This window comes from Podarcis melisellensis (assembly GCF_964234715.1).
Source record: "Podarcis melisellensis genome assembly, chromosome: 6".
Classification (NCBI taxonomy): Eukaryota; Metazoa; Chordata; class Lepidosauria; order Squamata; family Lacertidae; genus Podarcis; species Podarcis melisellensis.
In genome coordinates, this window is record NC_138538.1 from 86,264,823 (window position 1) to 86,275,993 (window position 11,171).

Below are 11,171 nucleotides of genomic sequence, written 5' to 3' on the forward strand. Positions count from 1 at the left end.
ATGGTTTCATTATTATTTTTTCAAACCGCAATTTGCTTCTCTTTCTCTCTCTCTCTCTCTCTCTCTCTCTCTCTCTCTCTCTCTCTCTCTAATAGATGTTCTGCCCAAAGTTCTCGGCCAACCAGTCAGCAGGGGACGTGTCACAATGGAAAACATGACTCTGTTACTTTAGCTACCTTGCTTAACAATGGGCATTGCTCCCCTTAATATTTATTTTTCAGATATATCTTCCAGTGGTTTAAGTGGTTTTATTCAATTTATTTAGGAAAGATCTAGAGCTGGCTTCATCTAGCGCGGTGCACTTCTGGACAGGACAAGAAACACCTTGCAAACACACACACTTTTCAACATGGCGGGGTCACCAAGGGAAAACACTTCTGGCCTTGACTATGGCTGCTGTTTCTCACTTAAGAGTTAAAAAAACCCCTTCTCAACACCCTGTAGTAATCTGTCCAGTATTACGATGAACAGGAGCAGGACTTCACCCTTAGACCTCCTCATCCCCCTGTTTCTTTCAGTTTCTGCCCAGTCTGTTCTGCCAATAAACAGCTTTCCTTAGGTTGCAAGGAAGTGAAATGTTATGAGTTTGTGGGTGACGGACTCCCCTTTGCCATGAGTTTCTGAGCGCCAGGCACTGAACCCCTGGACAATGAACATCTAGGGAGTTGATCTAAGCCTTGTTTAGAAACGGATTGAAACCATTTTATTTCATTCACAAAAGAAAATCTGACATGTGATTATCATAAGGGTTTATAGACAATGGGTAACAGGCTTATTAATCCTTATTATTTGTCTACTTTAATGTATTATTTATATATAGTAGTCATTTAGAGATTGGGGTGGGAAGCAGTTTTGAATAGGAAACTGGTGGACGGCTGTCATTAATTCAGATCCATTCCATAGAATCATAGAATCTTAAGAGTTGGAAGGGAACCAAGGGCCATCTAGTCCAACCCCCTGCCATGCAGGAATCTCAGCGAAAGCATCCATGGCAGATGGCCCTCCAGTCTTTGTTTAAAAACCTCCAAGGAATCAGAGTCCACCACCTTCCAAGGGAGTCTGTTTGTTTTTATGAATGTTTAATCAGAATCTCCTTTCTTGTAACCTGAAGCCACGAGTTCGAGTCCTACCCTACAGAACAGGAGAAAACAAGCATCCTCCCTCTTCCGTGTGACGGCCCTTAAGATATTTGAAGATGGCTATCAGATCTCCTCTCAGTCTCCCCTTTCCAGGCTAAACATACCCAATTCCTTCAACATCCTCCTTAAATTGTGGCTCCCAGAATTGGACACAGTATTCCAGGTGTGGTCTGACCAAGGCAGAATAGAGCGGTACTATTACGCGGGTGGCGCTAGGGACGCGGGTGGTGCTGTGGGTTAAACCTCAGCGCCTAGGACTTGCCGATCGCATGGTCGGCGGTTCGAATCCCCACGGCGGGGTGCGCTCCCGTCGTTCGGTCCCAGCGCCTGCCAACCTAGCAATTCGAAAGCACCTCCGGGTGCAAGTAGATAAATAGGGACCGCTTACCAGCGGGAAGGTAAACGGCGTTCCGTGTGCTGCGCTGGCTCACCAGATGCAGCTTGTCACGCTGGCCACGTGACCCGGAAGTGTCTGCGGACAGCGCTGGCTCCCGGCCTTTAGAGTGAGATGAGCGCACAACCCTAGAGTCTGGCAAGACTGGCCCGAACAGGCAGGGGTACCTTTACCTTTATTACTTCCCACGATCTGGAAACTATACTTCTGTTAACGCAGCCTAGAATAGCATTAGCTTTTTTGCTTCTGCATCACACTGTTGACTCATGTGAAGTCTGTGGTCCATCAAGACCCTTAGATCCTTTTCACAGGTACTGCTAGGAAGCCAGGTGTCCCCCATCCTATATTAGTGAATCTGGTTCTAAGTGCAGAACCTTACATTTCTCCCTATTGAAATTCATTTTGTTGGCTTTCGTCCGGTTCTCCAACCTGTTAATGTCCTTTTGAATTCTGATTCTGTTTTCTGCAGCATTAGCTAGCCCTCGCAGTTTGGTGTCATCAGCCAATTTGAGGAGCATCCCCTCAATTCCTTCATCCAAGTTGAACAACAACGGGCCCAGGACAGAACCTTGCAGCACCCCACTTGCCACTTTTTTCCAGGAGGCTGAGAAACCATTAATGGCCGCTCATCATTTCACAGTGGTGGGCAATGTTTGCAGCCCAGCGCACTGCACCACCATCTTCTCAGAGCCATGCTGCTCCTGTGGCCATTGCTCATTGCTGGGGTCACCGCAGAGACCTCTGGGTTCCCACCAGAACCCAGCCATTTGAAGCGGCCAATCTGCAGTGGGCGCAGCTAGGAGGAGCGGACCGTGCCGACGCAGGCTTCCCTCTGGTCTGCTCCTCAGATTTAAAGGAGACCGGAGCTGATGTCAGTTGTGCAGTTGGCCTTGGAGCATCCAGGAGGAAAGTCAGCAGGACACGAAGACCTAGAGAGAGGTAGAACGTAGGAAAAGGAAGTAGCAAAGATGAGGAAGCAGAGAACCGCTGGAGTTACCTCGTTGTTGGGCGAACCCCTCCCTCTTTCATACACATGGCCAGCGCCATCTTTCCACACACGAGTTGTGCTTCCACATGGGGAGTAAGGTAGGTACACATTGCTTTCCATGGCGGTACTGGATAACCAAATTGCAGTGCGTTAGTGCCTAATTTGAAGAACAGATTGTTGGTGTTGTTCCTCATTAGATCTGCTGTTTTCCCTCTAAGTTTTGGGGCGTACCGTATACGAGGCCCTAGCGGTGGAAGTATGGGGACTTGACTCGTAACATATTGCAGTCTTAAGAATTTTTCCTACCAGTTTCATTCTGCCATGGGCCTGAAGTAGGTGGCCGCACATAAGGGGCTGCCCAGTTAATGGTGAGGCCAGGTGGGCAGGGAGCTGGGCTGGTGGGCTTCCTTCCATGCATAGAATGTGGTCCGTATGTGTGTATGTATTTATTTATTTATTTATTTATGCATGCATATAATTGCGGTATGCATATGTGCTGAGCTGCTTGTATCATTGTATTATGAGTCTATCTACACAAGGCAGTGGGATTCGAAGGCCAAATTGTGTATGGTGTTCTCCATGAGCCTGAGCTGGAAGACCATTTGGGTCTTCTCCAGCTCTACAATCCAATGATTTCTGGTATGATGTGCAGGGGTATGGTATCCCGTTAAGGAATGGGCGCATGGTCCTGCATCGCCGAGGATTGCCCTAAGGGTTCCAACCCTGTAATTATATAGGATTCCCTTTGAGTCCCTCAGCTCGGAGAGGGGCCCGAGGTCCTCCCTCCTGACTATTGTTCTTTTATAGTCAAAGTATGCTAGTAATGCGCCATACTGGTCACCAGCTGATGGTCTCATCCCTACATGTGCCATTCATTCTATAGCACAAACAGGCATAGGCATCTATGCACGTACTTAATAGGCTCGGGTGTACATTTCTGTATGTATGGTGGTAGTTAATCCTGTGTGTGTGGCTAATCTTTTTAGGTATCGGTATATGGGGAGCCAAAGGGATGCAGGTGGCGGAAGGGACATGGGTGGTGCTGTGGGTTAAACCACAGAGCCTAGGGCTTACCGATCAGAAGGTCGGCAGTTCGAATCCCCGCAACGGGGTGAGCTCCCGTTGCTCGGTCCCTGCTCCTGCCAACCTAGCAGTTCAAAAGCATGTCAAAGTGCAAGTAGATAAATAGGTACCGCTCCGGTGGGAAGCTAATCAGTGTTTCCATGCACTGCTCTGGTTCGCCAGAAGCGGCTTAGTCATGCTGGCCACATGACCCAGAATCTGTACGCTGGCTCCCTCGGCCAATAATGTGAGATGAGCGCCGCAACCCCAGAGTCGGTCACAACTGGACCTAATGGTCAGGGTTCCCTTTACCTTTATATGTGAAGCCGGGCTAGATGACCCAGAGCCCCTTCTAACCCTATTTTCAGTCACACGAGGGGAGGATACTGTTAATTAGTTATTCATTAGTCATGAGGTCGTAGGCATGTGCTCCCATGCAGGGTTACAATGTCTGGTTAGTTTGCACGTGATCTACGGTACTCTTTATGTGGGAGTCTGCATTTATGAATTCTCTTCTTCGGTGCCTGGTCAGCTCAGCTGGTTAAAACATCATGCTGATGGGGCCACGGTTGCATGTTTGATCCTTATGGTGGGGTAGTGGAATATTTCCGCATTGCAGGGGGGGGTTGGACTGGATGATCCTTGGGGTCCCTTCCTGCAGTTCTACCTGCACAATTTATATCTGAATTGTTTCACAGTCATCTCGTCTGTGCTGCCCCAGCATGGAATCTTTAGGTGCTGCAATTTACTATGCTTGTCGGCCTGGGTATGGTGGTGCCCCTTTAAAGAATTTTCCTCCCACCTGGGAGGTTTCCGTTGTCTTGGCTCTAAGAATGTACACACTCAGATGGTCACATTTTCTCTTTTATATTCAGTAGGGGTGGTGTCGCAATGCACCCCACCTGCGATGGCGGTATCAGGGTCACCTTGAAAGGGTGTCCTGAGGGGAGAATGTTAGAATGATGTCGGATAGAAATTAAGTGGTTTTCAGCTGTAATGTTATAAGAGAATACGGAAAAAAGGTTCAGAAGTAGGTTAAAAAAAATATTGATAAGGATTTGCTGAACTAATAATTGAATTGGAATACAAAAAAGGGAGGTACGAGGAGGTCTGGGAAATAAGTTAATGAAAAATAAGTTATTGAAATTTTGTGTGTTTTTAAGTATTTTCTGTTTTGTATTTTTGTTATATTTTTCTTTTTTCTTCTTGATTTTCTTTTTATTGTATTAATATTGAAAACTTTAATAAATATCTTATATAAAAAAAGAAAAGAAAGGGTGTCCTGAGGGGAGTCTCAAACCGCAAGCGCACAGTCTGAAATTTTAATAAAGTTGTGGCCAATTTTCATCCCCAAATACATTGTTTTTCTTTGTTGTGAGGTCGGACTCCCTTGCAGGGGGGTGGGGGGTACTGAGGTTTATTTCAAAGAGATCCAAGATTCCAGAACATGCAAGTTTGGTTCTTTGTATACAGTATGCCCAGCAAAACATGTTGGATCTTTTGAGAATGTTCTGAGGTTTAGTATTTGATTTCCTGGGTGGAATACAAGAAAAGCAGTCTGCTAGATTACTTTCGCAAAGCTGATATTGGCTGGCAAAAGGAAAGCTAATTTTAAAGCAGATACAGTGGTACCTCGGATTAAGTATTTAATTCGTTCCGGAGGTCCGTTCTTAACCTGAAACTGTTCTTAACCTGAAGCACCACTTTAGCTAATAGGACCTCCCGCTGCCGCCACGCCGCCGGAGCACGATTTCTGTTCTCTTCCTGAAGCAAAGTTCTTAACCTGAGGTACTATTTCTGGGTTAGCGGAGTCTGTAACCTGAAGTGTATGTAACCTGAAGTGTATGTAACCCGAGGTACCACTGTAATGGTGAAAATAACAAATCTGTGCAACTGCCTCTCAGAAATTGCCTAAATCTATCTTAACCAGCTCTCCCCCCTTCCTCTCTGCATCTCCACCCCCATCGTTCCTCCCGGACACTATCTTCCAGCACTGGCGGTTCCCTCACTGCGAGAAGCAATGTTACAGGGAACCAGGCAGAGGGCCTTCTCAGTAGTGGCGCCTGTCCTGTGGAACACCCTCCCACCAGATGTCAAAGAAATAAAGAACTGTCTGACTTTTAGAAGACACCTGAAGGCAGCCCTGTTTAGGGAAGCTTTTAATATTTGATAAATTATTGTATTTAAAAATTTTGCTGGAGGCTGCACAGAGTGTCTGGGGAGCCCTGGCCACATGGGCAGCGTATAAATAAATTATTTATTATTATTTATATTTATATTTATATTTATATTTATATTATTATAGCATCCACAAAGGAAGGAGCCAAACTGTAGACTCCTGCAGTGAGACCCGGGGTTTCCACCCATGCTCACAACTGTTGGAAAAAAGCAACCCCAAAGACTAGCATGTTTGTAAAGCAATAACACAAAAATTATCTGTTTATTTATCTTTTTTTAAAAAAATGTTTTTATTAAGTTTGCATAACAAATTTAAATTCAAACACCCCTTCATTTAGGATTCTCTGAGTCCTTTGACTTCCCTCCCCCCTTCCATGGTTACCATTATCAATCTCTCTCTTTTTCATCTGCTTATCGTATTTTCTCTAATTTGCTAATAGAATAGAAATCCATTTTCCCATAGTTTTCGTAAATTGCAAGCGTTACTCAAACCCTGCCAACGTTTTTGGTTGTTTAAAAGAGTGTTCTCTCAAATGCAATATAAATTCCCCCCATTCTTTCTTAAAAAATTTCTCTTCCTGGTTTATGATTTTCCCGGTCAGTTCCGCCATTTTGGCATAGTTCAACAACTTCATCAGCCATTCCTCTCTGGATGGAACTTTATCTTTTTTCCATCTCTGGGCCTGTAGTATCCTTAGTGCTGTCATCATGTACATGAATAGTCATTTCTGCTCCCTCAGAATCTCTATACCTAAAATGCCTAACCCCCAAAAAAGCCTCTTTTTATTTTAAACATTTTTTTCAACTCATTGTAAATCATTTCCCAAAATGTTTTAATTATCTTGCACATCCACCACATGCCTTCCTTCTCCTTACATTTCCAGCAAACATTTAATATTATGCCTAATAATATTATGAAAATTGAATATTATGCCTAATGTCTTGTGCCCATTTTATCATTAATGTTTTGAATTCTTCATCCTTAGTTTTACACTCTAGCAATTTATACATTTTAGAACGTAGCTTCACATTATTTTCCAATAATTCCTTTTGAAACCTTGAGATTTCAGTACTAAATCCATTTTTCTTATCTATTTTAAACACATCATTTACTTGAAGGTATTGCAACCAGTCTGTAACAAACTGTCTTATATCTTCAATTGTTGTTCTACTTCTATGAGTGACTTTTGTAGCCTCTTTAAAAAGTCTGTTGCCTTGTGACGAGAGACCACACTGGAGACTCATGGTGTTTTGGAAATATATACTATTTATTTATATATATATATATTTAATTTTGGGGGGACGGGGGAACTGGGTCTTGGAGGGGAGAGAGAGCTGTGCTGGAGCTGCTAGTCTCACTGCTGTCACTGCCTGGAAGAGAAAAGAAGAGAAAAGATTCTTAATTTTTGCATCTATTATAGCTTTGATAACCAATCTTTCCTAGAAGGATCTCCGGGTGGCTTACGTTATTTTACCTTCCTCCCTTCCTCATCCTATCCCTGAACTCTTCTTAAACCAGGGAGCTGCCTCCCCCCCGCCCTGGCAAGCCAGATTCTCTCTGGCCTCTCTGTTCTTCATGAACAACCTCAACACTCACCATTGGTAGACCAGTGGTATCCATCCCCTGGTCTCTCAGTCTTACATAAATCGTTCTTTCTTTAATCTTTCTTCCATCAACCATCACGCTTTCTTCCTCCAAACAGACAAGGGGATGGATTTTGAGGGAATGGCAACAGGAGGCCAGCAGCTCTCGAATCTAGGGAAGAAGAGGGGAAATAGTCAGGAAATGGGTTCCAGATACTTTCCATTTTTCGGAAAACACAATTCATACCAACGATCTCTTTTCTTTGAACTATCCATAAATAGGGGGACGTGTCAGAAAGATCCACAGACACCATCCATATCAGCAGTGGTGGCCTCCATCCCCTGGTCGCTTGGTTGAACATATAGTGATTTCATCTTCACTAATGTTTCCTTCTTATCCTTCATGATCATCATTCCATCCTCCAATTTCTCCCTCACAGACCCCATGGGTCTCTAACAGATCAACACTCACACCACTGGTGGAATCACTGGTGGCATCCATCTCCTGGTCCTTCGGTCTCACATAGATGGTTCTCACTTTGGTTCTCCTTCCTTCCACGATGACACTTTCTTGTCTCAAACAGTCCAGGGGATGGTTTTTGATGGAGCGGCAACAAGAGGCCAGCAGCTCTCTCAACCTTTGCAGACCGGAACATCTAGGGAAGAAAAGGAAGAAGGTCACGAAATGGATTCTAATTATTTCCTCGATACTCTCTATCCCTGCACTGCAAGCCATTTCCCTCAAAAAATCTAAGGGGGCCCTGAGGACAATCTTTAAAAATTAATCTAACCATGACCTGGTTCCCTATGTGTCGAAACCTTAAGGGATAGCAAAAGAAGCAGACTGCGGAAAGAAGAAGAGATATACTTACAGGCAAGATTTTTTCGGAAAACACAATTTACACCAACAATCTCTTTTCTTTGAACGACCCATAAATAGTTGCCCTTCCCAAAGTTCTCAGCCAAGTGACTCAGCAGGGGGACACGTCAGAAAGATCCACAGACACCATCCATATCAGCAGTGGTGGCCTCCATCCCCTGGTCGCTTGGTTGAACATATAGTGATCTCATCTTCACTAATGCTTCCTTCTTATCCTTCATGACCATCATTCCATCCTCCGATTTCTCCCTCACAGACCCCATGGGTCTCTAACACCGACTCTCACTCCAACTGCCTCCCTTGGAACTCTGGCCAGTCAGGAGCTGTTGTCAGTTAACGGTTTTCTGGCAGGGGAAAAAACACTTCGGTGACTCAACCTGCTCACTAAACAAACTTTTCCGTCGCATGTCCCACCCCCAAAAATCATTGTGTAGGCGAGGTTGCATATACCAGCCTCGATGCAGCAATGGGCAGGAATCGTAAAAAGTATTTTGGGGTTCCTGCTTAAAATACGCAAATATACATGTATTGTACACACAATACATAAAGTATACCTTATATACTTTATAATACTATTAATCTATAAACACTATAAAGTTCTAAACATAACTATATAGCATAACACTTTATATTCTTTTACATCTATAGATAGGCGTTGCGCTTTAAAAAATACAAGATCCAAATACATTATAACCACTTTTAAATCTGCATTTTAACTAATTGCGTTTCAAACAGACACCACACTGATCCATTATCAGACGTTACTCTACATTAGCAATTTCTGCCAGTGTCTTCTACCAAGAAACAAACAGCTTTCCTTAGGCTGCAAGGAAGTGAAATGTTATGAGTTTCTGGGTGCCAGGCATTGAACCCCTGGATTCAGCAAATGTTAAAAGATACGCCAGGCAATTTTCATTGTGAGAAAATCACCTGAAGTGATGAGCTATTAGGAAAGGCAAGAAGAGGAGGCTCTGTGCCCCTTCCTCGACTCATAGTTAGAAGACAAAGGCAGTTAGGGTTTGTCGTGGGGTGACCTAAAGGAAAAATAGGTTGCAGGCTGTTAAAGGCAAGAAAGCTGGAGAGAGGGTCAGAAGATGACGGTAGATTTCTGTCTGAATCCACTGCTACGGCTATGTGAGAAACAAGACCCTCTTTGAGTGTGTGTGTGTGTGTGTGTGTGTGTGTGTATTCTCTAGCCACTCTGGGCAGCTCCCAACAGACTATTAAAAACACAATAAAACATCAAACATTAAAAACTTCCCTAAATAGGACTGCCTTCAGATATCTTCTAAAAGTCAGATAGTTGTTTATTTCCTTGACATCGGATGGGAGAGCGTAGTGGGTGGGCGCCACTATCAAGAATGCCCTCTGTTTGGTTCCCTGTAACCTCACTTCTCGCAGTGAGGGAACCACCAGAAGACCCTCGGCGCTGGACCTCAGCGTCTGGGCTGAACAATGGGGGTGGAGACACTCCTTCAGCTATACTGGGCAGAGGCTGTTTATGGCTTCAAAGGTCAGCACCAACACTTTGAATTGTGCTCAGAAACAACCTGTGAGCCAATGTTGGTCTTTCAGGACCGGTGTTATGTGGTCCTGGCGGCCGCTCCCAGTCACCAGTCTAGCTGCCGCATTCTAGATTAGTTGTAGTTTCCGGGTTACCTTCAAAGGTAGCCCCATGTAGAGCGCATTGTAGTTGTCCAAGCGGGAGATAACCAGAACATGCACCACTCTGGTGAGACAGTAAATAAATTATATATCAGAAAGACACCACAGTCTCAGCTGTGCCTCATTTCCAAAAAGGAAACATGTCCGGGTTGCGATTTGGTGCTTCTGCGCATGCGCAAAGCGCAATTTAGCGCTTCTGTGCATGCAGGACCCCCGAAACCCGGAAGTAACCCATTCCAGTACTTCCGGGTTTTGGCTGGTCCATAACATGAAAAACCGCAACCTGAAGCATCTGGAACTGTACTGAAGCATCTGGACTGTACTGAATTGGTCCTACATAGTTCATTAAAAATCTGAGCATTTCATCATGTTCTAACCATCAACCCGTTAAAATTAAAGGATCTAAGAAACTAATGTCCACTAGCAGCCCTCCAGAAAACTTGCAGGGCGGCCATTCCCAAGGGTTTAAGGCTCTATGCAATTTTGCCAGCAACAATATTTTTCTGATCCATTTTTTTGCTGGGCGGGGGGGGGGGGAGGGATACAGGATTATAATCAAGCTAGATACAGTACTGCCTCACTGCTGAGGCGTGTAATTCAAGATGTATCACTTATGCTGGGGGAGGAGAGCAAAGTTATGTCAGTGAGTCTAATTCAATTGCTTTACAGTGGTACCTTGGTTCTCAAACGTTTGGTACTCAAACAACTTGGAACCCAAACACTGCAAACCCGGAAGTAAGTGTTCTGGTTTGTGAACTTTTTTTGGAAGTCGAACGTGCTCCTCTTTGTGCATTATGCTTCCGATTTAAGTGCCACACTTCCGTTTTGAGTCTTACACTGACGTCTGTCTATTTTTGCTATTTATTTTGCGTTTTTGTTTTTGTGGCTCTTTGTTTTTGTTTTCGTGACTGTATGGAACCCAGTTCAGCTACTGATTGATTGATTGATTGATTGATTGTGTGACTGCAGTACATTGCTTATTGCTTTCATTTTATGGATCAATGGTCTCGTTGGATAGCAAAATTCATGTTAAATTGCTGTTTTAGGGGTTGTTTTTAAAAGTCTGGAATGGATTTTACATTACTTTCTATGGGAAAGCGTACCTTGGTTTTGGAATGCTTTGGTTTTGGAACGGACCTCCGGAAAGGATTAAGTTTGAGAACCAAGGTACCACTGTATTGACTTTGAAAAAGCATTTTATCCCATTCTTTAACTGAAAAGACTCCCACAGCAAGAGAACATCCAGATTGCATATTCTGAAGTGGACCATTGATCCAATCT

The 11,171-nt window shown here is 44.1% G+C and overlaps 1 long non-coding RNA gene across 1 annotated transcript; it reads right to left on the minus strand.

The window, feature by feature from the left end:
- Positions 1–7,008: 7,008 nt before the first annotated feature.
- On the minus strand, positions 7,009–7,560 carry LOC309371900. Its single transcript, XR_014169330.1, has 2 exons — positions 7,355–7,560; positions 7,009–7,132 (listed from the first exon to the last, which is right to left on the minus strand). It is a non-coding gene; the product is annotated as an uncharacterized lncRNA (long non-coding RNA).
- Positions 7,561–11,171: the final 3,611 nt, after the last annotated feature.